The following is a 27744-nucleotide window of genomic DNA, read 5'->3' on the forward strand; positions in this document are numbered from 1 at the left end:
CCGTAAGAATGGTGGTAAGTGTAAGTTACGAAAGCACATGTAAACATAGAAGTACCGCTTCGTACTGCTGTTGTTGGTAATGCGCGCACTATGCTTGTTTAGCTGCACAGAACTGCGGGGCTTTGGGGTTGTCTCAGACGACACTGGCCGATTGATTGACGCGACGGTGTCTTACGTGAACATATTTGTCGAGCGAGCACTATGTTTCACGAAACCATTTTCTCCCAGAACGAAAAAAAGGCAGAAAACGACACGCCACGGTATGGTGGCGCCATCTAGGTTCAGTAACGTAAACAAATGCGCGAGTACCTCAGTGCCAGCGCCAACGTACAGGGTGGAGACACCCTTTGAACGGTCCCGTGCCGCTGCAGTTGGGTCAACGTGCACGACGCGTTGTTCTCGTTTCCCACGAGACCCAGCAACGCGAAACAGATAAGATGATCCAAACTTCGCCAGTTAACCCCGTTGCGGCGATAACTTTAGCGCGGTTTTGATACAATGACTTGTTTCGGCAGCGAGCGAGTGGACCAAAATGGCGGCGCCAGCGCATACGTGTCCCCACCCTGTACGGCGGATGCGTGAATCAAGAGACCCTAGGCTGCAGAGCGGTCGGTTCCTGTGATGTCATTTGGGACCACGAAAACGCACGATTGAACGGGAAAATCAAAATTTTTACCTAAATTGATTAATTTCTCAGTGAATAAAGCATCGTTTGCATTCGGACAAGCGCTGGGGGCACTATAAAACACGAAATCTTTCGAATAACATAAACTTGCATTTTGTCTTCATGGCTCCTTTAAGCCCTACTTTGGCGAACCAGGAGTTGGTTGTGTTCAACGCCGTTTGTAGAGCTCTTTATTGTTTATCGATGTCAGGGTGTACAGACCCCATAGTTATGCCATCGGCCGTACATTATGTACTTTGCGTCCGCTATGCTCGTCAACTGCCACGCTAAGGGAAGCAAGGCGATATTAAATATTGGCGCCAGCACTGAGCCCTGCGGGACTCCGCGATACGAGGTGAAATGGCCTGTAGATTTTCCGCCCAAGTGAACAGAGAAGGTGCGGTTCCGAAAAAAAGCATTCACAAAAGTGCATACACGACTTCGAAGTTTAAGCCACTCAAGGATCCCAACGATAGCTTCGCGGCTGACGTAGTCGTATGCTTTCTTGAAATCCATCGCCAGGACCATTCGAATCCGGTGAGAGCGACCTCCTATAAGGACCCTAGAGAAGTCTACCTCGCGCAAGAACCTCTTCGTGTGCACCTCCGACATGTGACAAGACATGAGTGTCATCCACTGTCGAGTGTTTTCAGGGACCGGCCGAATTCAAATTACACCCGAAGTATTTCGGCGCAGCTACATTTGATGCCCTTCAGATTTGCAGTCACCAAAATCTCAGAAGTACCTCTATGGGATCTACAGGTGCGGTTATCGATTCCTGTCTGGAATCGGTAAAAAATCCCACATGTCGTCTTCGGTCTTAAGACAACTGTCGCTATTTTACATCAGTGAAATGTACGGGGAGGCGTCGCATGTTTTCGTTGACGGCTCGGTCACGGCGTCTTCGTCGGCAGCGGCCGTGGTTATGCCTGGGAAGGACTGGGAAGGCCCTAGCCTATTGTTAGGCTCGAATGGGGCTAATGCGAGAAAAAAAGCTCTATAATCAAGAGGCGCTCTGTTCAGCTATGGTGGCTAGAAGGAGCCGCCATAGTTTAGCTGTGCTAAAAGCAGAATTCATGCAAGTTGTAGAGCAAGTTCTCCGCAAGAGGCTAGAAGCTTATTACAGCCGTTATAGCAACACCTTCGGTCCACTTCTACTTTTTCTATGAAACCGCCTCCCCTCCCGTCGCTCCGACTTCTCTGATCTGAGGACCGGGTGTCACAAAACGCAGGAAACGCTACGCCGCCTTTGGATTTCGACCTCTGCAGCATACCCTCCGTGCGGCTAAGTCGAGAAAGTCGACCATGCACTTTATTAATGTCCACGTCATGCAGTGGCCTGAGCCGTCCTGTTGTTGGTTTACAACGTTTATCGAGAAAAGAGGAGAGGGGTGAGATAATGTTAAGGGTGGTTGGGGCCATCCTACTCCGTCAACGCTGCCTTCGCCCGACTGATGAGGGCTTCTTGATGAGGGCTTCTTGATGACTGATGAGGGAGTCTTCGAGCCGGCAACTGCGCGACTCACTCTCCCATCGCTCCATATTAGGGCGAGAAGGTGGTGGGGGATTGAATAGGAGTATCCAGGCAAGGTGTGGGTAGAGTTAGGGCAGCCGCAGCGGGTGCACTGGAGTGCATAGGAGGTGGGGGAGATGCGATGGAGGACAAGCCGTACACGAGGCTACATTTCTGCCAGGCATCGCTCCAAACGTATATACTGAGCGAGATAAAAATAAAAAAACGAGGAAAAAGTAAACCCAGTTCCACTCAATGTGAAATCTACTGAAACAGCGGAGCTGTGGTTCTTCTGTGTCGGCTCGACTGTCGATGGGCGCTCGCCGAGAACGGCAGCACCGTCGCCCCGCAAATTCTTTGGTTTGCACAAAGGAATCGGCAGCTAAACGTCAGCAGCGGAGCTTCATAATTAGGAGCTTCATAACTGCCAGGAACGGGGTAATTTTAACCCAGGAGGACCAAAAGTGGCCGTATCTTGTTAATCGTAGTGTGTTTCATACAGGAGTTCTTCACCCCATGCTTTTCAACCTTTGTCTCACCAGTCGCATCGACGCTTTAAAAAAAAAGACAGTCAATCTTCTTATATATGCTGATGATGTTTGCATTTATGCTTCTATGGTTACCCGTCGGAGGTTGTGTGTTGAACTACAAAAATCAGCGAATGTGACACTTTTCGTGTGAGAACGGGGACTACAGGCTTCCACTCAGAAGTTTGCAAACGTGACCCTTACTCGCAAGGCGATAGCACCATATGCCGTGTCAATCAATGGACCACCAACTCCCTTCGTGTAGCACAGAGGTTTCTATATTATCCCCGAAGAAGAAGGTTACGGCTATATTCCACGTTTTTCAATTTATAGGACGCAAGCTTCCCGCCTTCACTGGCGACAGACTTCGACGCGTTCACGTCGTATGTACACAAGCCCACTAGTCCCTTCCGGGAAATGAAGCGGCCCACAACCCGAGGTTTAGGCAACCAGACTAAGCTCGGTGGAGATCTTGAGCCAGTCAACAGAAAAGGGGCGGGGGGGGGGGGGGGGGGACAGGGAATAGCTGACCGGGATAATACCCAACATTAAGAGCTGGGTTGTCTCCCGAATTCAGCGAGGCACCCGTACACAAATCGATGGGAATCTGTTGCATGGCGCAGGCTTCAATCTTACACTTTCCCTCGCCCCGCCCTGTAGCATCGCAACGTCCCAGACACACACTCAGTCCTCTCTTCTTTCCTCTTCATGTCTCTTCCCCCAGTGAGGTGTAGCAACCGAACGTCGTTTTCTGGTTAACCTGCCTGTCTTTTCTTTCGCCTTCTTCCTTCCTCTTTCTCAAACGCCATGCACATGAAAATTTTCCGAATACGCCCCCTAGTTGAAGTTGCGCAAGGCCGACTGTCCCATAGCTCGATCCACGGTTCGACTGTCACACAGATTCATCACACAGTTCGATTATACGCATAACTGCATGATCCACAGAAACTAGTATTATGCTTCAGACAAAGTCACGATTGAATAACTTCTGGGAGCAAGTGGTTTGAAGGTGAACAAAAATTTAATTTTTTTGGTTGGAGGGGTTGGTTGGGGGGGGGGGGGTTCATTCACTGAACCTACACCTGGGCTATTAGGTGCGCCACAGTGTAGAGCTACGTTATAATTTAGAGCATCTTGGAACATTTAACATGAGCGGACATTTGGACAGACGAGTGTTATCATTTTATGCATCTAAAAAAAATACGGCCGATGCTTCGGCGTTCGAACCGTAGTCCCCGAGCTCGGAAACCCAGAGCCTTAGCCACTGAGCCACAGCGGATTAAAATGAGGTGGTGAGGTGTGATTTGTATCATTTATATGCCATTTCCTCTCACTTTTATGTAGTTTGAGACAGTGGAAGCGCTAGGGGGAATGGATCACTTTTTGCATGCGTCCTCCTAATTAGCCCTTCAAAGCCTGCAGTGCTCGCCCTTTCCCATATTCTCCTGGCGATTACTTAAATATTCTCCCTCTTACATTCCTCCCGCTTCCCCAGATGGTCACTGGATCCGTCGCTGTACTACGTCACCCGCAAAATTCTTTGACACTAAGTACGACTAAAAGTACGAAGCTCGGAAGAAGCTATGGTGTACAACAAAAGCTAAAAAATCACGGCGTCGCGAATTTGTTGTTTTAAGTATGAGAGCGGCGTCCGCGTTCGTTTTCTATTTCTCATTGCGCGGAAAACTGTCGAGAAATACAGTCGATTCATTACGCATATTTTAGATAATTGTGTTGCAATTACAGTGGAAAAAAATTAATGATTCCTTTACAAAATACTCAAACACGATGCAGGTTACAGGTGATTTTAGAACTTCTAAAGTATTGCTGCGCAATCCTTCAGCCATACGGCCGTGCGAGTGACCATAACTGCAGACACATCGATTGGACAGCTGTTGCGAACGTCATTTGCGTTAAACCAGCTGCGGCTGTGGTCACGAACCAACGATCACGTATGTTCGTAAAGGCTCCAACTATTTAGTTTTAAACTACTTTCAACAAATTTTATAACAATCTGGCTCAATGCGTTTTCCACTTAGTCTTATTTTGTGAAATGCCTCAAGTTTGTAGGAGAGTCCGTTCAATCTGATTTTATTTCACAAGCGACTTTTGGTCCTTGCTACAAATGGTCGCCACTTTTTTTCACATGCGGAAACTGTGGATGATGCGCATGTCTGGAGTGTACACAATGTCGTAATATCTGCGCCTTTCGCCGTTTGTTGGCGGGCGCAACCAGGATTTTCTCTATTTTATACCCAAACGTCGAGCACGTTCAATGTTTCCTTTATTGAGCCTTCGATTTAAGAGAGTACCCAGATTAGGTTCTGCTGTCAAACTTCTGAAAGTGTAGCCACTATCAACGCAGATTTTCCGTTCTCCACGAGTTTGTACTTTGCGATGTACCTTTTGTTGACAACTTAACTCCTACTGTGTACACGAAACGAGTCATCATTCGGGGGTGGCACGCGGAAGTCGTAGGGCCTGTTGCCACTGTCGTGCTTCATGCTAAATGACTAAATGACGCTCCGGTCAATCGTATCCTGCCCGTAACGACGCCGCGCAGCAAGTGCGAGCAGCGCCTTCCTCGCCATCGCGGAACTCGCCATCGCGTACGCAGAATGGACAGTGCACCGCGCAGATAAGTGGGCGTCTTTCGTAACCTGCTCATCTGTACCTCTGTTTGCTTCCCCCACTGCTCCTTTCCCGCGCCTCTTTTCAGCTCCACGTGCCGGCGGCCCTCGTACAGGGGGGCGCGCCGGTTTTTTAATAAGCGCTCTTATAAACGACCCAGCCCCGATGAAAAGAAAGATCACGAGGACCGCGCGTCACGCGGGGATCCGGCGCTTGGGCCGCTGTCTCGCCCTCCAGGCGGCCGCCGGTGTTCGAAAAGAGAAACTTCATTGTTGCCGTCTAGGGACCATCTACACAGCACGCCCTCCCTCCCCTCCTCCACGCGCACGGCCTCTTTCTTTTCTCGGAGTCTATCAGCTCCCAGGCGCTGCTGTTCCTAAGCGCGGCAGTGCAGGCAACGGGCCACGCGCACGCACGCACCGCTGGGCGCCTTCTGGGCCTTTCTCGCCGTCCCTGCACTTCTTTTTCTTCCTCTCCAGCTCTTTTTTCCCCTGTCGCTCCGCTCTTTCGTAATTCGTGCACCGGAGCTTCCTTATCGTGGACTTGTGTCATTTTCGCTGCTGCAGGCTGTAAACTGCTTCCATCGAGACTGTCTCGCGCAAAAAAGCGTGAATCGTGCTACGTATGAGCTAGGCTTCGATGTTGATAAGAAGCGCTCTGTTAGGTCCGATGCAGCGGCCGCGAAGCGTTTTATTTATTGATTTTTTTTTTTGCCTCCCATGACCACCATGCTGTAGCGGGGACGGAAGGGCTGTGGGGCCTTTTCGGTGGCCTCGGGACGCGTAGTATTTCGCCGCTACAAAACTCCGCCATTGTTTCGTTGGTCGGAGCATAACGACTCTGGAGCACGGCCATAGCCGGGCTTCCGACAAAACTAGTGACCAGGAAGAAGAAAAAAAAAACGTCCCCTCTCTCAGCCCAAAGAAACATTTTCGAGGGAAAGTATAATGCATAAATGTGAACAGAGCGTAGCAGGACCTTTGGTGGAGAAAAGAGCACAGAAAAGACCATAACGTTTACACAACCATTCATTTGAGAATACGCATTCCCGTTGCTCAAAGGAATTAAGGCAAAGAAAATAAATAAACCATGTGTTCAGGAGCTCGTTATGAGGGACATGGAGTCGTGACGAGGGATGTGTAAGCTGGTAGTAAGAAAGGGCCTACAATCGTTCTGCGTAGGTTTGGCTTAGTGATAGCTCCTTTCATAGCGCCGTCACACTGAAGCACCGACATCACGACTATGTAGGGTTTAGCCACTCACACTCTGAAAACTGTAAAAGCAAAAAAAAATATATTACGGGTCATTCGGGCCCATTTCTCGCCTACTTACACGCTCACCACGCTATCTGCACTACGTTTAGTACAGCGCCTACGACGCCTTAAGGCTACACAGTGCTTTATCCCTGTCCATTCGGCCCCGCGTGAAACGTCCCAGATAAGATCCGGCAGAGAAAAGGCCTGTAAACAAAAAAAGTGCTCAACGAACGACGAGAAGACGTGAAGAGCGCTTCTCAAAGGAGGCCAGACCATCGCCTGCATGACGACGTGGAAGCTGAGATTAATTAGGGATTACGAGCAAGGATTAAGCCGTTTCACGGCCCATGTGGCAGCAGCGAGCACAGAATATGCGCGTGTCTCCGAGAAGAGGCGAGCGATTTGGGATCCGCCCTTCCCTCTATCCACGCACACCTCCCCTGCAGTGCCTCCGCCCTTCCCTCTATCCACGCACACCTCCCCTGCAGTGCCTCCCCTCGGGCTGCTGCAAAAGCGCGCCGGCCGGCTATTTGTGAGCACAGGGTCCCCCTCCCTGTCTCCATAGGCCGATCAACAATGAAGGCATGAAGGAGAAGATGTGGAAACGAAGGATCCCTTTCTCTTCGTGCGCTTTTATGCACTTCGGCTTGTTTACATTTATACACTAAGAAAATAAAAAGAAACTGCACTGTTGTAGGCTTTTTTTTTCTCCCACGCTAAATGATTGCCGGCCGTTAGACCCTTTTAAAAGAAACCTTAAGGATGTCAAATGGAGATGAGGATAGTAGTTAGAATTATTAAAACGAACAATTTTTAATTACCCATTACAGTAGTACATCAAAAATCAAAAATTAAATCTGGCGTTAAACATGCCTTAACTATCACAGTTACCATTGCAGAAATTAAAATTGAATCGGCAGCTTTCCCACCACGGCAAGGAATGTGTAAGCAGTTATGTCGCAAAGCACAAGGTTGCAGGCTCGCGAGCAGTTCTGAGGTGGCAACATACAAAGTGCGGCCAAGTACTGCAGGCTCCTTGTAATACCAACAAGTTCCACGATGACCTCAACGGCGATCCAAACAAGCCATCAAGCCGGAAGTACCCCGCTGTTGGGTCTCCATGCTCCGCACACCCCGAGATCATTTCACGGTGGCGGGTTTCATGATCGACGCAGAATAATTGGCAGGACAACTTCAACAGTGTGGTGGCATTCAACCAGTGGCGCGACGAGCGGAAGCTCAGGAATCTTTTTTTCACCCGTGGGGATGCCGAGAGGTCGTGGTTCGAGGAATACGTGTCTTCTATGATTCTGTGCCGTTAATTTCAGCGGAAGTCGCTCACTACGCAAGTGGCCACGAAAACCGAAAAGAAAGCGGAGCCCACTTTTCAGATGGGTGTACAGAAGCTTCATGACGCGGTAGCTATATTTGTTTATACAGTCGAACACGGATATATCGAACTCCAAGGGGATCGTGAAAGAATTCGATATATCGATAATTCGATATATCAAATACGCCTATCTGAAGATTATCTGACAACTCCGCACATCACTGAGAGTTTTCTGTAGTCATGGAAAGTGATAGTTTACCGTTTTGACCCTCAAAGCACGGAAAATCCGAACCGCAGCATGATGACCACCGCACTTTATTTATCACTGAAATGTATTCGAGCTTCGCTTGTTTTTTATTCTGCGTCGTAAAGTTCGCCAAATTGTCTTAAAGATTACAAACACGCACAAATGAGAAAATCAACGCTGTACACTGTACCACAACAGAGGGGAATAACGCTGACAGAACCTCGACTGCAGTAGGCGGTTGGGAACGTTGTCAGGCACTGAGTGGCGTTATCTTCTGTATTCGAACTGAACACCTCCCCCATCTGGAGGCGTGCAATGCAGTCGCTTTGCACCCGGCACGCTACGGAATAGCCGGGGCGGGTTGTGCTGCATTCGCCTTTACGTCAACGTAGATGCGTGTATCGCCCGCAAAACTACTGCGAGGAATTCCGAACGCCTTTTCAACCAACATCTTTTCAGCAGCCTGCACCCAACGAATTCCCGCTTTCGATGCTCCGAAATGAAGGCCTTGGACAAAACAAACATACAACGCCGCATCGGTCCTCTTGCACGAGCCACCAAACAGCTAAATCACAGAAAAAGAGTGCCTCCGGTCAATTTCTTTTGCTTCTTTATGTTCTTTCCCCCCAACCACTATCCGCGTTCTAGCTATCATAGAGCTGCCCCTCGTGCTAGCGTGAAAACAGCTGTTGAAGGCCATCGAAGCAACATAATGCCGCGGACGCCGCCTCTGTCTCACCAAGCCAGGCAGCTCCTGCGATGAGTCAACATTATCATCAACTCCACCCCATCAGAACAAGCAAACTTTAAGGGGCACCTTCGGCGCTGAATTCGATATATCCAATCTGCCCATGATCAGGAGTTCGATACACGCGCACAAGAGCCCTATACTTTTGCATGGGATTTTCAAGGGGATGTTTGCACTGTTCGATATAGACAATAATTCGATATATCCGTGTTCGATATATCCGTGTTCAACTGTAGATGTTTAAGAGACGTTAAGATTAGTCAGTTGAGCCGAAGCAGAGATGCCTGAAGAGTGGAAATTGCACTAGTTAATTCGTGGCGTAAACGAGCAGCTTTGTACGCGAAGATTTAGAGCTACAGAAACTGCACATTGTTAGCCAAGCGTCGTCACGATATCCGCCATACGAGATTCGGCAACTGGTGTGGCCCTCCGCACCTCCGCAGAGCACCCCGTGTGATGGCGCACACTGACTTGTCCCGTACCTTGTGCTCCCATGGCTTCGCAGCTACAACATCTGTTGACGTCGAAATATCCATAGTATTCGATCAGCGCTGCGCGGGCTGAATGGACCAGTACGCCAGGGAAGCGGCCATATATGGCGCACAGCGGACAACCGGCCCCCACCGCAATCACTGCGGCGAAGCCGAACACGTTTTCGCCACTGGCCTTATCGCCGGATGGGCCTGCGAGGGTTCTCTCGCGTTGTTTCTCGAACCCGCTACAATGAACGCCCCCACGACGTCCCAAAGTACCTGGCTGCACATGGACTTGATGCGCCACTGCCGCAGTCATGACGCGAGCCCAGGTCACCCTCGCCTGGACGCTTCCCATCGCCTTGGCTCCCGTTATATTAGAGGACAACCAATAGTGACCGGTCCTCCAGTACTGGCTGGGAAAATTGAGGAAGACGTCCTCCGCGGGTCAGGGCTTCCGGCACTCAGAGACGTCAACATCACCCACATACTTCACGAACCGATTCAGAACCCAACTCGATTTCAACGACCCGGCCTTGATGATCTGACCTAAGCAACTACGCCGATGCGCAGTCAGACCCGGGGAATGATTTCGGCCGAATTTTGTATTGCTGTGGATAATTACCCTCTCACCACTCTTGTGGATACCCGGGGCGATTCGTCTTTCCGGAGTAGCCAGGTAGCAACTAAACTGAAAGCGGTTACGATACCACAGCATAGTCTGCAGATTCGTACGGCTGGTGGTGACTTGGTAATGCCGATCTACATTTGAGCCACCGGAATTCAGATACGCGGCGCACCATTCACTGGCTGTTTCGTTCTACTGCGTGCATTTTCCAGTCAGCTCGTCCACGGGTTCGACTTCCTTCACGAGTACGGCGCGATTATTAATTCTTTAGCATTATTGCATGTCTTTGCATGAAACCACGGAAGTACGCCTCAGAGGAACAAACAAGGAACCCAAAACTGCCTCACGGGGAGCAAAGAGGCAGGCACTCGTTCCAGCTGAAACCATCCCGAGCCGACACCACCGCAACCGTTACAAAGCGAAAATTACACGCCAGACATATATCCTTCTGATGACAAGACATTTTCGCAACAGACGATGACATAATCAAGACGGGCCTCCCATTACACAGAGAGGATCGCATATCTTGAAAAAAAGTGTAATCTGTTGCATTCCCACACACAAGCAGTCTCTGAGTTCTTTTCTAACCTTAGGGAGTTTCTCGTCATGTTCTTGACCCAGGGCTCCATTGAAAATAGATGAACCGCGTAGGATGGCGTTACGCGTCTGCAACGAGCCCACAACAGTGCTGACACGAGTCAGCACATTTGGGACCGTAGAAGTGAAGGTGACGCCACCTGTGGGATCGCCGAAGGAAATGTGTCTCTCCTACGTGACGGGCAAGTATGCTTAACACGGGGTACTGTTGAGCCCCGTGATCACCAAACGGAAATTCCGGAAACTTCGGTAAGGTAGAACAACGTCTAGCGAGCAAAATTGCTAAAGCTCACCTGTCATCATGAAGGCGCATGATCAAGAGGACACCTCAAGACCCATCAGCTGCTTCCCAATCAGCCATTAAAGTTGAGGTTAACCGAAACATGACTGCGAGCAAAAGAGCCGATTCCAGAAAATCATTGATTCGTTTGGTGTCGAAGGTCAGGCAGACAGCTGTCGCTAAACACCAAAATATTACCGCGGAAGGCGAAAGACATGTTCGTCTTTACATCAATACAGGGTCTCAATGAAAGGGCCAGATGCAATTCGTTGCCAGGTCAAATAAATGCTACAGGATTACGTAATGCCGCCCTCAGCGAGCCCGTGGGCCTCACTCGCAAAGAGGGACGGCGCTTTCCATTTTTGCGTCCATTATAGGAGGCAGGACAAAATCAGAAAAAAATATGGTCATCCCCTGCCTGTTACAAGTGACCCTTATTGTCTGCGTCATGCCAAGTGCTCCTCTTCTATCAACTTATGCAGCAGGTATTGGCAGCTCGAAGTGGATGAACGCGACCGTGGGAAGACTGCCTTTATTGTCCCCGTGGCTCGTGCGAAGTCAACGTGTTCCCATTCAACCACTGCTCTGCACCTGCGACCTTTCAAATAATTATGGAAAGCGTTCCTTCATTCCTAAAACGGCCCTCACGTCTGGTCTGCCTGGATGACGTCAATCTTTAATGCCGAACGTTTGCCGAACATATAAAGCACCTGCACGCCGTGTTCGATGAGATACGTTCTGTTGATCTCTCTCTCCAACAAACAAAAAAGGCTCACTTTGCGTTGGAAGATCGCAAATTTCTCGAAAATATGGTGAGCTTTGAGGGTGTCAGCCTCGACCCTGCAAAGACGATTTCGGTAAACGCTTTGCCTGCGCCCACTGCTGAAGACTCATTTACAAACTACAATATACCACGACGCTTCCACAAATATTTGTTACAGAACTGTATACACATGCTGGTAACATTGGTCTTAATGCGGTTCTAGTGCAGCGGTAGGGTGGCGCATAACGCATCTTTGCTTATGCAAGTCGTACTGCTTCACCCGAACCCGAACCGTAACCGAACCGATATTGTTTTTAGTTCGACACACACACACACACACACACACACACACACACACACACACACACACACACACACACACACACACACACACACACACACACACACACACACACACACACACACACACACACACACACACACACACACGCACACGCACACGCACACGCACACGCACACGCACACGCACACGCACACACACGCACACGCACGCACGCACGCACGCACACAAAAACGCCCGTGTGCACGAGATTTCGGCGCACGTTAAAGATCCCCAGGTGGTCAAAATTAATCCGGAGCCCTCCACTACGGCGCGCCTCATCGCCTGCGTTGCATCGGCGCGTTAAACCCTACAATCAATCAAATCAACACACACACACACACACACACACACACACACACACACACACACACACACACACACACACACACACGCACACGCACACGCACACGCACACGCACACACACACGCACGCACACACACACACACACGCACACACACACACACACACACACACACACGCACACGCACACATATATAAAAGACAGAAATAAGGGTTGGCAGTCAAGAAAACCTCGGAGGGTTCAACGCTGGTCGACCACTCTTGACATGTCGTAGACACTCGAGTCACGGCCCGGAGGTTAAAAAGAAGGTCCCCTTCCCCCCGAGTAGTCCGAGTGGCGCTGGCTACCACCCCCAAGCACAGGAAACAAAAATACCTTAAGATAAATACCCCAGAAAGTGGAGGGGAAATAGCCCCGCCGGTAGCGTAGTGGTTATCGCACCAGACCGGAATTCTGGAGGTCGTGGGTTCGGATCCCACCTGGCGGGCATTTTTTCTCACCGGGCGGGCACCTGGCGGGCATTATATATATATATATATATATATATATATATATATATATATATATATATATATATATATATATATATATATACGTATATACGTTCTAATGGCAATGGGGTGTATTGCTCAGAGCAGAAATAGCAAAGGAGAGGTAGGAATCGAGATTCAAGGAGGAGCCAGGTTACTCTCGTACTCTCGGGCACACTCGTCGCTGGCGATGCTGCAGACTGTGGCTCATCATCGTCGTCGTCAACGCTGGTGGTTCACCTGGCAATAGCGATGTCGCTTACGTAGCCATTGCTCATGGCGCACAGCCGTTCGACTGTGACTGCACTGTGCACCGTTCGTCCGCATTACAATATATATATATATATATATATATATATATATATATATATATATATATATATATATATATATATATATATATATATATATATATATATATATATATATATATATATATATAGATATATATATATATATATATATACATGTATATATTTACATACATAAATGCACATATATGTGTCAAACTAAAAAAATCATCGGTTCGGTTACGGTTCGTGTTCGGGTGAATTTATTTCATTCCGGTTCAGTTCCAGTTCGACAAAAACTATAAATATGTTCTGTAGTTTGAAGCGACCGTAAAAACAAAATGCAATTCTGTTTCGTTCAAAATACCACGTTTTCCCGATAAAGATTGTGCCATCCTAAAGACAACTGTGAGCCCAGAAGTTAACAAAACATACATAGTGGCGATTTGCCAGCTACTTTCCGGACCAGTATTTATGTTATCCTATGAACCACATGAAACCACCACTAATAAGAATAACAGGGATATAGTTTCTGCCGTTTCAGTTTTTGTTATTGAAAGCTCAATTCTCTCGATCGAATGGCCCATCAGGCTCACCGTGAAACGCCTAGAGTTGGGCCTGCGCACCGGCACGTCACCCACGTACATCAGCAGGGGACATGCTTAAATACCAGCGCTGTACTTTTGCATCAGTTTTAGCATATTGAACAATATCCTACATCAGCCACGTAAATGCTACCTATGAATTTTCTTTCTTGGTCAATTAGAGTAAGATGTTAGCAGCCATCCATTGGAACGTGTAACCCAAAATTTGGTTAAAAGTAAGGTTTTACTCAACGACTATTCTATGCATCGTTGCTTTGACCCCTGGAATGCATTTTGAGATGTCCGTGAATACGTACGTCTCCTCTCCACCTGACTCCGGACCTCGATCCTTCCACTGCATTTCGGAATCTTGTAACAGATTATGGTATTACAGACTGGAAAGGTTATTTTACGCATGAAGCACGAATTCCACTTTTAAAGCGAAGCTTTTGCCCTCTCACTGATGATGTCCGTACGCGAAAACGCACTGCAGGAAAGCCAACTTCCTCTGACGTCGATGATGATCATGGGTGGAGTGTAGAAAAATTAAAACGTTTCCCTGTGAAGCTTGGCGACAGCTCCGTTAGGCCCCTTCCGCTAAAGGTTGATGTGCAGCAGAGGGAGGAGGGGACGCAAGCGTGCGGCGATGCGACGTAGATAAGTGTCACCTCGTGTTCTGAGGTGAACGCCGAGAATCGAGACCTAGAGCTCCACGTACGATGAGAATGACGTAGTTCTGCATGCGGTAAAGCCCTTGGCTGCAGCACGCTAGGCCTAACCTCACATTTTGAGGTTTAAGACGTTAGGCTAAGGTCACATTTTGAGGACTAAAACCTACCTTGAACCGGCACCTACTTTAATAAGTACTCACTGAATGCCAAGCAGCGGGTACCGATTCACGCCGTAGACCCTGACTTCAAACGTTAGGCCTGCGCAGTGCATACTCGATAGTTTCTGCGGTTCTTCTAAAGAGAAGTGGTGCATACCGTCAGACTAGCGCATACTCACAGTGGGGGATTTTCCAACCAAGGAATCTATCACAGGAAAGCTTCGCGTTTAATCATCGTCGTCGTTAAACGGAGGGGTACATTATATATTTTTGGAAATACGCTCTTTAGTTTGCTGACAGTAGCACTCCCCTCCAGAACTAGTAGCAGGAGCAGTATTGTAGCAAGTTAGACTAGTCAGTGAAAGCGCAAATGATTGATTGTAGGGTTTAACGCGCCGACGCAAAGCAGACGATGAGGCACGCCGTAGTGGAGGGCTCCGGATTAATTCTGACCACCTGTGGATCTTTAACGTGCGCCGAAATCTCGTACACACAGGCGTTTTTGCTTTTCGCCTCCATCCTAAAAGCGGCCGCCGCGGCCGGGAATCGAACCTGCGTCCTTGTGCTCTGCAGCACAACGCCTTAGTTACTGAGCCACCGCGGCAGATGCATCTACAAAAACAAGGCACTACTGAAAGACAGCCAAAATAGCCGAACAAACAGAAATTATGAGCCCTGGGTGAGTGCGGGACCGGCCTGCCTTTCATCCATGTGCCATCTACTTCGGGCTGTTTTCTCTTCCAAGGAGAAATACATAGTGCCTGCAAGGTTGCGGAGTACAGTTTCTTACTAAGTTGCGTACCATAAGTTCACAGTTTTCTCTTCTATATCTGTTATTATTATTATTATTATTATTATTATTATTATTATTATTATTATTATTATTATTATTATTATTATTATTATTGCCGCCATCTTGCCGCCATCTTGCGGCAAGATGGCGCCCAGCAAGGATTGCTGTATTCTATGCTCCTGTGTTTTTTACGGTAAACAAAAGTTTTTCCGCTGCCTTTCCTGTAACAAACGCGTGCACGCGAAGTGTGTTGTGTGGCCGGACGCTGAGCTTCAACTCCTGAGTTCTGGCGCTCGGCCGTTCAAGTGCAACATCTGTGAAACGGCTGAGGCGGCGGCTAGGCCTAGCGGAGCCGGCGACGACATCGGCACGTCCGCAAGCGGGGCTCCTTCCCCCTGCTCCCTTCGACGAGACTCGCCGCCCGTCGTCGAGAAGGCCCCGGCCCCGCCGTCCCAGCCGGTTGACCTTGACGCCGAAGCTGCCGGTCTCCGCGCGCTCCTCATCGACGCGCTGGACGGTATTTCTTTCCTCAGCGACCAAGTGGCCCGGCTGCGGGAGAACAACGACCTCATGCGCCGGGAAAACGCGCTCTCTTTCGACCGCCTCCGTCAAGAGAGGGAGGGAGACCGCGCCCATTATGCGAAAGTGGTTAGTTCCCTGCGTGCGGAGGTGTGCTCCTTGCGTGCCGAATTGCTTCGTCGCCCCCCTGCCTTGCAGGATGAAGTACGTCGCAGCTCGGAAAAGCCTTCTTTCACGCAAGTTGTCTACAAAGAAGTGTCGCCGTCGGCTACGTCGGCTCCGCTGCAGTCGGTGTCTTCGGCTTTTCCGACACTGCCTCCCACTCCGTCCCCACTTTCCCCGCTGCAATCTGTGTCTGTGCTTGATCGTAACCCTCCTACTATTGAGAAGAAGCGCCGTAGCCAGGCATGTGTAGGTGCATCGGACACATGTGGACTCGTAGTCGTTCCGCAGCCGAAGCGCCCCAAAGCTATGTTCGTCTCAAAGCTTTCCCCATCCACCACCTCTGCTAGCCTTAATGCCCATCTGTCAACTTTAGGTGTCTCGTCCTTGAGCTGCCGACGACTGAAGACGAAGTTTGACACGTACGCATCCTTTTATATATCCGTCAGTGAAGAGTTTTTCGAGCGCTTGAATGACCCCGCTGTTTGGCCGAAAGACTGCCTCTTTAAGGAGTTTCGAGGCATGTTTCGCGAAGGCATGCTTCACAGCTCTGAGCGCATCACATAAGAAACGCAATGATGACTAGTACTTTGGATGTGTTTTATCAGAATGTGCGCGGTCTTCGTACCAAGGCAACTGACTTCTTTGGTAATGTTCTGGCTTCGTGTTTTCCGTTAATAGCTATCTCTGAAACTTGGTTGTGCCCTGATATTCTGTCCAGCGATTATTTCCCTCAAAATTACCATGTATATCGTAGTGATCGTGCCTTGACGGGAAGCAAACAAAAAGGGGGTGGGGTCCTTCTTGCCGTCGACAAATCTCTCCCGAGTGTGCTTTGTAGTGATATTCAGAATGCAGATGAGTCTGTATGGGTTGAAATTCTTATCTCTAAAACTGAAAAACTTCTTGTTGGGGTTTTTTACATTCCCCCTGATGTAGCTCCTGACGCATTCAATCAGTTAGTTTCCTCCATTGAACAAGAGCTTATTACTCAATGCAACCGCAAGGTCCTCCTTCTTGGAGACTTTAACGCTCCTGGCGTTCAGTGGAGCCATCTATCCTGTTCCCACCATAACCACCACATTGAACAGAAGGGTAATAGATTACTAGATTTTTCGTCTTTCACTTCCATGGCACAGCATAATCACATAGAAAACTGCAGTGGAAACATTTTGGACCTGTGTTTTTCGAATTTTGATGATGTTAGTGTGTCACACTCTGATTGTCCTTTAGTTAGACCTGACAGATTTCATCCTCCTCTTTCTATTTCCTGTTCCCTTCCCACAATGCTCCACCATTCCGTAAGTTCCTGCAACACGCAACCTCGCTACGCTTTCGCCCGGGGAGATTACGTTGGGCTGTATGATTACTTTTCTGCTGTCCCTTGGTCGACAGTCATTGACGAACCTGATGTCAATGAACAAGTTGACCGTTTTACTGAGATTGTACTTTTGGGTATGAAGAAATACATCCCGCAATATTTACCAAAGAAGTTCAAATTCCCACACTGGTTTTCTTCTGAATTGCGGGATGCCCTTAAACTCAAAGAACGTGCGCATAGAAAGATGAAGCGCTCTGGTGCGAACCAGTTCACTCAGGAGTTTCGGCGCCTACGTGCCTTATGCAAAATATTGCACAAGCGTGATCATGCTTCGTACCTGGCATCAGTAGAAGCTAAAGCAACCCATCAACCGGGAGCCTTCTGGAAGTACATTCATTCAAGATCTAGTAAAACTAAAGAATCTATTCGTTTACTAGACTCCAACGGCAATGAGGTTGCGGAGGTGGCCGACTGCTTTGCTCGTCAGTTTTCTTCTTTTTTTGGAATTAGCGGTGGCAGTGATAACAGTAGCGCCCCTTGTCACCAGGGCGGTAACTCTGGTTGTTTCCAACTGGATGAGAACATCGTGCGGACCAGTATCAAGCGGCTAAAGCCCTCGCTTTCTTGTGGACCAGATGGTATTCCTGGCGCCATTCTAAAAACGTATGCAAACATATTCGTTCCAGTGTTCACTTCAATGTTTAATAACTGTCTCCGGTCTGGCACGTTCCCTCGCTCATGGAAAATCTCTCGCGTATTCCCTGTATTCAAGTCAGGCCCAAAAACTGACGCCATAAACTATAGGCCAGTCTCGCTCCTTTGTTCTGCCTCTAAACTATTCGAGTTATCTCTTCATATGGTGTTGTCTTTCTCACTTAAACACGTCCTCATTCCTAATCAACATGGCTTTATGCGTGGTCGTTCAACTTCCACAAACCTCGCGTGCTTCATGGAGCAGGCTGTCCCAGCAATCCTTGGTAGAAGCCAGCTTGATGTGGTCTACTGTGACATGAGCAAGGCCTTTGATGTAGTCAACCACTCGTTATTGCTTGCCAAGCTCATTCTGTTAGATGTCCACGCTTCTTTGGTGGGTCTTATACGTTGCTATCTCCAGCAGCGATATTGCTATGTAAGTGTTAACGGTCAAACTTCATTTAGGTACAAAGCAACAAGTGGTGTACCCCAGGGATCTGTTCTGGGTCCCCTTCTTTTCTCCATTTTCATTAACGATGTTGCTTCTGTAATTCAAAATTCTTCTTTTTTGTTGTATGCTGATGATATGAAAATCTTTAGAGAAGTGCGCAATATTCATGACTGTAATTATCTTCAGGCTGATATTGCGTCATTCCATCGTTGGTGCACCAAAAACGACCTAATTTTGAACCCCTCAAAAACGAAAGTTGTCTCCTATAGTAGAAAAACTCAACAGCTGCAATACTCTTATAAAATTGCAAGCACTGCATTGCCGAGGGTGACTGAAATTCGAGACTTGGGAGTACTATTTGATTCTTCTCTGACTTTCTCTTCCCACGTTACACAAATTACCCGTCGCTCTCTTCGATGTCTGGGTGCTGTTTGCAGGTATTCTAGAGAGTTTAAAGGTCCTCTTCCTTTTTTAAAGTTGTATTCGGCTCTCTGCCTACCTCTTCTCGAATACGGCTCTGTTGTTTGGAATGGAACTTGCAAGTCCAATAGTGACCGTATCGAAAGAGTTCAAAATAAGTTCCTCTTTATCTTTAAGCACCGCTTCCGTCATGTGCTAGAAGACGCTAACGGCAGTGTGCCTTTTCTGAAAAGTCTTCCTTCCCTTCGGTGTCGACGAATGCGAGCTGATATTATCTTTCTTTATAAACTTCTTCATGGGGATATTTTGTGTGACGACTTGGTTACACTTATCAATGTCAACTTGCCGAACAAACTTTTCCGAACATTTCGAACTTTTAGAACAGATGCTTTAAGTAGAAGACGCTCGTCCATCTGCAGAATACAATGTGCATATAATGAATATTCTGATCGTCTTGATATATTTCAGAGCTCTTTTTCTTTGTTCTCAAACGACTTGAAAACTGTTGTAGCTTAAGTGCCTTTAGTCATTGCAAATTTATGTGCTGTATTTATTTTAGGCAAATCATGTTCTTGTTTGTTTGTTTTTCACATTTCCTGGTTTTGCGTTGCTTGAATTTCTGTAGGTTTGAGTGCCAGTGCTTGTAATGCTGAACTTCTTTCAAAGTTGAAACTTCCGAACATTTTGTTATAAAACCTTCGTGTTATGCGTATAACTTATCGCTGTCATGTTCAGTGAGTATTTCCTGTTTTTCACGTGCCTTGAACATTTCGCTGTCCGAGTGTCATGGCTTGCAACGCTAGGTCTCCTGTTTCTTTTCTTTTCTTTGCTTTTTTTCTTTTTTTTTGCTGTTTTGCTTTCTGAGATTACTGTAACTATCTTTACTTTATTGTTTCTTTCATGCATACAGTTTTGTGTGTTGTGTTGTCTTGATTTTAGTTTGTTTTTATGTACGATTTGTATATGGTGTACCAGTACCAAGACCCTAGGGTTGTTCCTGGGCACCGAAAATAAAGGTTGATTGATTGATTGATTGATTGATTATTATTATTATTATTATTATTATTATTATTATTATTATTATTCTGACTTCTGTCTCTCCCCGACTTGGTTCCGACCAGTTTTAATTCTATTTTCATTGCCCTATTTTCGTTTATGTTGCTCGCCTTTGTTACTGTTCCTACTCATATATATCTGCATCTGCCCGTCTGTATTGTCAAATTTTTATGACACTGTGTTTTATCGTTTCGCGATTGTTCAAACTTTAGTGTGCCGAAATCATTGATTTTGTTAAATGACCTTTATTCTTCATTATAGTTTTTTTCTTCGCTTGTATTTTGTTGTTCTTCTCACGCGTGGATGTATTTGTGTCGTCGTCTGTCTTTTTCTTAAGTGCGCCAGCACAAAGGATACGGCTGTACCTGGGCACTATAATAAAGAGATTGATTGACTGATTGATTGATTGATTGATTATTAATATTATTATTATTTGTACCCACTAACACAACACTAACTTGTGCGTACGCGCGACTAGAAAAACTGACGATTATACCAGGCACCACGGCACTCGCTGCCTTCGCAGAGATGACACGTTTGGATATGTAAAGGTCGGACAAATGAAATGTGTATAGAGAAAGTCTTCTTTTTGGTGTTTTGCTTATTCGATGGCTTAAGGTAGCAAAACAGATTAGAAAACATTCGTGTATGAACTCTGTGCGGAATAATTTAAAACCACGTAAGGTGCCTTACATATTTTTCTCTTCCCTTCGAAACATACGTGTCAAAAATATTGGCCCGTTTGATGCTCCGAAGCTGTTCCTGTGGTATGAGGCACACCGTATATCGCAGGTAGACAGAGTTATTTAGATCACCAGAAGATATTTAATGTGCGTCAAAAACTCCCACCTGCCCTCACGGGAACACCTGTGTAGATGCGACGCATAGGCGGAGCGGCGAAGGGACCGCGTTTTATAGCGCGCATAACGTTGAGGGGACTGCGTAAGCCGGTCCCAGTCGATGACGACGTTGGCGTACTTGTAAAGCGGCGTGGACTCTAGGTGTTTGAGCCAAGCGTGGATGTTGCTTCGCCGGAGAACGGCACACCGGTTATATGCGCAGCGCGCCCGAAGGAGAGGAAACCGCGGAAGAGAGAGTACTGCACATGCGCCGGCCCCAGCGCGTCTGCCGCGGCTATGACGCAACGTGCCGCGGCTATGACGCAACACAATCCAATCCAATCCACTTTAATCCAATCCAATCCAATCCAACCCAATGCCCCTCGCGAGAGAGTGTTCGCTATCGGAGAGGAGAGGGGGTGAGCGGCGGAGAGCGCAGCTGGCGTGGCGAGGAGAATGGGGGAGGGGCGGACAACGCCGACGCGACGACGCCGGAGGGACAAGGCGAGTGAATGAGATGCTCTGCATCTAAAATCTCTACACAAGGAGGTCTTTTTTTTCGCCCACATCAGAAAACGACCGACGGTAGCTGTGGTCAAACCCGCATCCTTGTGGTCAGCAGCCAGCGGCTTAGCCACTGGAGCCAGTCTTGAGGGTCACACTTGTCAAGTAGTTACACTTTCCAGGTGTGCGACCTTTTTAAGCAGATTGTGAAATGCAACAAGTATGCACATTTCTGGTGTGTGTCTTAGCCCTTGCGCAGCGGCGTGACCGCTACCTTTAGTAACGACGAGGGAACTAGGAAGTCGCTGTTTCATATCCCGTGCAGCCTGCCAAAAGTATGGAATTTCGTTTGCTCATCTATGCACTGCGCTCGCGCTAGCAGCAGCAGCATGCCATTGCAGCATTGACGTTCATCCCTTTCCTCATCTTGCGACCACGGAGAGAGTGTTGATAGTGTTCTATTGTGACTGATCTCAAGAGGAAAGTGTGGAAGGAGTTACGAAGTCGATGGTGCGTGAAAGCGAAAAGCGCCGAATGGCATTGACCGTGCATTATCAACAGCAAATTGTCGGACCGTTGTCGAACCGATTCGTCGTGATCCGGTAACCGTTACCCATGCCTTTCGATTTTATTTCGGATGCCTTACCAATTCTGCGTTCTCGTTCACTTTCTGTGGTATTTATATTTATATGGGTGCACCAGTTGTCCGCGTGGCCTAATGGATAAGGCGTCTGATTCCAGGTCAGAAGATTGCCGGTTCGGGTCCTGTCGGGGACGCTTTTTTTACTGGTTTCTCTTTAGCAATTTTTTTTTATTTCTCGTTCTTTCTGGTCCTCATTTGTTATTGTCTGCTTATAGAATAATTGATTGATTGTAGGGTTTAACGCGTCGACGCAACGCAGGCGATGAGGCGCGCCTTAGTGGAGGGCTCCGGATTAATTTTGACCACCTTGGGATCTTTAACGTGCACCGAAATCTCGTACACACGGGCGTTTTCGCTTTTCGCCTCCATCAGAAAAGCGGCCGCCGCTTTTCTGATATAGAATACAAGTACCAATTCAGCGCGTTGCCTGCGTTTTCAGGTCACAGCAGGCAGACCTCCACAAAGTTTTTTTTTTGTCTGTAGTGAACGCTGCGAGTTGGTTCAAATAGCTTTGACTTGAAAACATGCCTACATCTCAGAAAAAATACATGGACAAAACAAGAAGCACAGGCCACTCGTTAGACTTCAACTAAAATTATACACAGAACGCACGCAAAACAAAGTGATGGCATTTGCAAGAATTAAATTGCGCTATCGCAGATGACTATAACATCCACGCACCGAGCTACATGTGGTGCTTCGGCCTTCACACGAAAACGCACTTTTTTTTTTCAGAAAATGGGATTAAGGCCGTTCTCCCACAGCTACTTCTTCTACGTGCCTGTGAAATGTCTCGTTCATCTCTCTGTTGAATTGGTCATACACTGCCCTACATCCGAGTAGCATCAAATGCTAGAGCGAACTTACAGCGCCCACAACGATCAGCCAAGTGGCCTGCCCACGGCTAGCGATGACACCGCCGCTCGGTGCTCCTTTAGACGGCCATATATACAACGCGCAGTCCGATGTAGCTTTGCCACACGATAAATGGATGTTCTAGGCAGTTCGCCTGCTCCATTTGTCGCAAACTTGCTGGCTTGTGCTTGTCAACCCCCTAGTTTTTGGGGTTTCTTTTCGCTTATTTACAACTGGCCGAATCCACTTCAACCGCACATATGCATTCCACAGCACATCAACACCTTTACTTAGCTTACTTTTTTACGCGGTGCGACAGCTGACGGGCACACGGACTGCGACCCGTCGCGTCATGAGCCTCTTAGCACCGTCTCCCGTGGCTCGACGAGCACCAGCCTTGAAGGGACCGTGGATACGAAATAAAAGTTTGTCCATTTGAAGGATTACGTCATTGGAATAACATTCGTACTACATTTGATACAAACTTCACTCAAATAAGCTCCTTAACGATAAAAACAGAGAATAGGCAGGCGAACCATTAGCTACTCTCCCTCTTCGTCACTCTAATTATGGCGCATTACAGCACGCTTGTGCAATTTACTCAGGCCTACAAAACCAAGCGCGACTCTAAGTAGGGATTAAAAGCTTGCAAAACGAGCTATTTGCGCTTAAGAATCAGCGCGGGTTCGTTTCACAGCATTCAGAATGACGGTGTAAACAATGCAAGTTACGAGCGCACACGCAAACATATATGCACCACTCATGTATTTAGAACTAGTGCCGCCGGCCAACGCTACGAAGTACCGCACGTGTGCAGACTATTTTCGGCTGCACTGGGCATGTCTGCCACGACACCGGCCAGCTGGCATAAGCGACACTACCACCTACACGTGATCATATTCGTCGGGTCATACCTAATGTTTCGAGAAACGACACTACGAATGTTAGCAAAATACAGCACGCACAGGTCCGATCAGAAGTAAACTGAGCGCGGAAGCGGTGTCCAAGCGCTGAAGCTATCATCGGTCGCTTCAGCGCCGACGGCAACCAAGAGCGTTTGGGCATGTTCCTTTGTCAGCCTCACTTCCGGTTCCGGTTGGATTGCAGCTACATGGAGTCAGCATATCAACTCTCCGTTTGGGTAGCTCTGTCTTATACATCACTGCTGACCTCCCGAAACATGTGAAGCAGCAGGAGAATTGCAATTTTTACTTTAGTTGTTATATTTATCAGTGAATAAAGCATCGTTTGCTGGAGGGCAATCCCTGAGGGTACCATAAAAAAACCAAGCATTATGAATAAAACAAAACTGTATTTTATATTTATGACCCCTTTAAAGGGTTACTAAAGAGTAAATCATGTTGGTCCGTATCGTTAGATTAAAGAGCTGTGGATGCAGACATATCCTTCGAGGCAGCAGCAGTTGCCTACAAAAGCAGGAAATTTCAAAAACGGGAAAACACGCAGACCCACAAACTTTCCCGCACTACGCTAAGGGATCAGGATAATCCCTTTATACTGACTGTCATTCAAGTGCGCCTTCGTGATTTTATACCTGAATTTGTTGTGTCCTCGTATGGCGGTGGACGAGCGAGTCTGTGTGGTTTCTTGCACGAAGTTGTATGGGCGTTCAAATTTTCGAGAGTGCGCTTTTCGATAGAGCACTTGAGCAGTGTAACATGCAAAAAGTTGTATAAGGACCTCATTGATGTTATATTACCCATTCCCCTATACAGGTCTATGTACGCAGTGGAAAGGGAAGGTGATGTGCTTATGACGGTAAAGAGAATGCCCGTGGGCGCCTCCGTTAAAAGCTTCTTTTTTCAGCTCCACAGTGGCACACTTCCTGTAAAGCCATTGTTCCAAGAGGAATGATTAGACATAGCTTGGAACTTGAACAGCCGCATATGCTTAAAACCAGAAACACATTTTTCTGAACTGCTCAGACGGCAGATTTCACTGGGACATCCTGCAGCGTATACTATTAAAAAGGACCTGCCCAAAACCCTTTCGGGATCCGTTTTCTATCTGTAGGTGGAACAGGAGGCGTGCCGTTCGACATGTTTATGTTGCCCAGCATGCACAGCTTGTGGCGCACAAGGATGGATTACAGGCCTTCCGATCCCAATGCGCGGCCCGCCAGAGAGTATTTTATTCAGAGGATGGCCGACATACTTAAGGTATACAGGGCGCTAAGCGAACCACCTGAACGGTTGCCAATGCCAGATGACCTGGTTCAGCTTAAAGGGACCCTGAAGTGAATTTGTCAAGCTCCCGGTTTTGTTACACTGCGTAGACTGGCTCAAATTACCACACTTTTAATCGTTTATCCGGTTGATAAGTCGTTAATTATTTTATAAAGCGGGAAAGAAGAAAAACTACCATGCGCGGTCTGTGGCGGCCGCACCAACGAAAGCTGTGATGTTGCGAGGAGATGGCACCATGATTGGACGATGTCCGAGGTTAGCATTCAAACAAGTTTCGGTTTCGGTTCTGTAAAACAACATGTTTGACATCCGACGGCATCGTTGGATGGGCCTTCTCGATATCTCAGTAATCGCCGTACCGCCCTTCTGCCATGTTGTCGGCTGTAAAATACCTGAGATAAGCCTCCCAGGACGGCTTGGAATCGTAGAAATCACTAGCCGAGGCCTACGCAGTGGATGACGCCCTCCGCGTCACCATTACGCTAAAATGCCATGCGCTTTTCCCTCATATTCGGAGCTTACCTCACTCATGCCTTTATCGTAAAAAGCGTGTTCGCACCGGGCCAAGGGTGTGCTGATTCAGGCCTGTGCCCACTGCCCGCAAGCAGCAGCACGCTAACGAGAACTCGCTAGAGCGTCAGTGGCAGTCTGCGCGCGTTCTGCAAAGTCGCTCGTGGAACAGTGAACTTAACGGCCCAAAAATGGTGAACTCAATTTAGAAAACATCAGCCGAAAACAAAAAAATCAACAACAAAAAAAAAAAGATGCATCCTCGGGGATTCGAACTTGCGCCTTGCAAAACGGTAACCTAGCGGCTTAGACCACCTGGCCACAGGCCTTTTTTTTTTCTTTATTACATGGGAAAATACGCTCAGACGTTGCAGTACGAGGAATACAAGCAAACAAAAGAATACCCTGAAGTTATGAAAAGCAAATATACATCAAAATTCAGGCAAACACACACAAGCGTTCAAAAGAGGGAACCAGTCAGGTGGTTGGTCAAGCGAACTATACACACTATGTACAAATGCCACAGTTTCTCTGAAATAAGACTTAGTTGATCTTGGTGGCTCAGCATGCCTATCACATAAGCGGCATCGCCACAGACTGTACAAACCAATCAACACGAACATGTCATAAGGTGGCTCACCAGGATAGTCGAATGCAAAAATCGGATAGAGAAAGGCGTAATATCCATGTCTTTTTTTGAGCGTTCGCTGTAGAATGTCCCAGAAAAAGACAGCATCTCTGCAGTCTACAAAGCAGTGATCAATTGTCTCTGGTCGAGTACAGAGCCGACAGTCTGTCGACCAAGCTATAAACAGACCCCGATCTTTCATCCAAGTTTTAACAGGGAGCGTGCCAGTGTGTAATTTAAAGAAAAATGTTTTAACACCTGGCGGAACACACATTTTACACACTCTATTGAGGACATCCTGGTACGGACACTGTAGGTACAGAACACGATATAAAGGTGTGGGAAAAAGCCCAGAAACCAGGGCATCAGAAATAGAATCGCGGGTAGCAGTAAATATGTACTCAAGGCTAAACCGAGCCAGCTCTGCCGATGCTGGATATATAAGGTAACCTAGCGGCTTAGACCACCTGGCCACAGGCCAGCTCTGCCGATGCTGGATATATAAGGTATATAATGTATAACCAGTTTACACTTTTATTTAGTTTTATCATTTGAAGTACTTTAGGTGACTATTTGTCGTATAGCACCCGTGTAGTAAGCGTCCCCCAAACTTCCACAATATCTCACGTCTATAGCAATTGCGTTTCTTGGACGGAAAAGCGTTCGCAGATGTGCGGTCGTGCAGCTGACCGCTGTGCTTGTTCACCCAGCGCAAAAAAGGGCTTCCTGCTCCCTAGTTTTGCGCTGTACAGTAAAAGTTTCAGTTGATTTTATTTTCTTAGTACCAATATTGACTTCGTTGACTCTTCTCCCGCCTTCAAGTGGCCTTAGATTTTCCTACTAGCGTAAAGTCAGCGAAGCGTCGCATGTGCCCTTGTGCAGCGCTTGTGTGAGGCGACCTTGACTCGACTTGGAGCTAGATACAGTGTACAAACTAACAAAGTAAAGAAAGGCACATTCTTTCATTCACAAACGTGTGGTGGCTTAGTTTCAATTGAGCGAGCCAATTGCGACGACCCCTCGGCGGCCGGCGGTCTAAACGCAGTGCCGACTGACTCGATCGGAAGGTTGGCGAAACGTGCAGTAGCTCGTCTCCTCGTTACGTCACACGAAAACGCCACAAAAAATGGGCGAGGGTGCAGAGAGGAGGACAGCATTTTCGAATTGCTTTTTCTGCTAAATAAATTCGCGTAAACGCGCTCAGAGTGGTCGAAACATGGCCTATGGACTCCGGGCTACAATTTGCGCTAGTAATCCCGCAATGTTTACAAATCACTTCAGTGTCCCTTTAAGAGATTTTAAGCTTGTATTATCGCAAAGGTGGCGAATGTTATGAAATGACTGTGACCTGGTTTTTTCGTTTGAGACGAAGGGTAACAAAGAAAAAAGACGATTTGTGGTCGAGTGGTTAGGTTGCCGGTTTCACGACGTAAATGTCCTGGGTTCGATTCCCGGGGCTCCCTAAAATCATTTTTTTCTTGAGGCGCGCACTTCCAAAACCTGCTCGTGGGCTCCTCGCCTCCTCGCCACTTTCTCTCACACTTCGATGCTTTTTGGTGCGACGGACGCGCATAACGCTCGGCTTAAACAGCCGCGCTGTTAAAATAC

At 47.6% G+C, this 27744-nt stretch overlaps 1 long non-coding RNA gene and 1 other non-coding gene across 2 annotated transcripts in view; one reads left to right on the forward strand and one right to left on the reverse strand.

Annotated features, from left to right (window-relative positions):
• Nucleotides 1-27744, reverse strand: part of LOC144170269 (uncharacterized) — a 210431-nt gene that overhangs the window by 53977 nt on the left and 128710 nt on the right. The window lies entirely within an intron of this gene.
• Nucleotides 12717-12789, forward strand: Trnas-gga (transfer RNA serine (anticodon GGA)). The gene has a single exon. It is a non-coding gene; the product is annotated as a tRNA-Ser (tRNA).

This window comes from Haemaphysalis longicornis, unplaced genomic scaffold (genome assembly GCF_048455015.1).
Source record: "Haemaphysalis longicornis isolate Haplotype H1 unplaced genomic scaffold, Haemaphysalis longicornis Haplotype H1 scaffold_1, whole genome shotgun sequence".
In the NCBI taxonomy this organism is placed as follows: Eukaryota; Metazoa; Arthropoda; class Arachnida; order Ixodida; family Ixodidae; genus Haemaphysalis; species Haemaphysalis longicornis.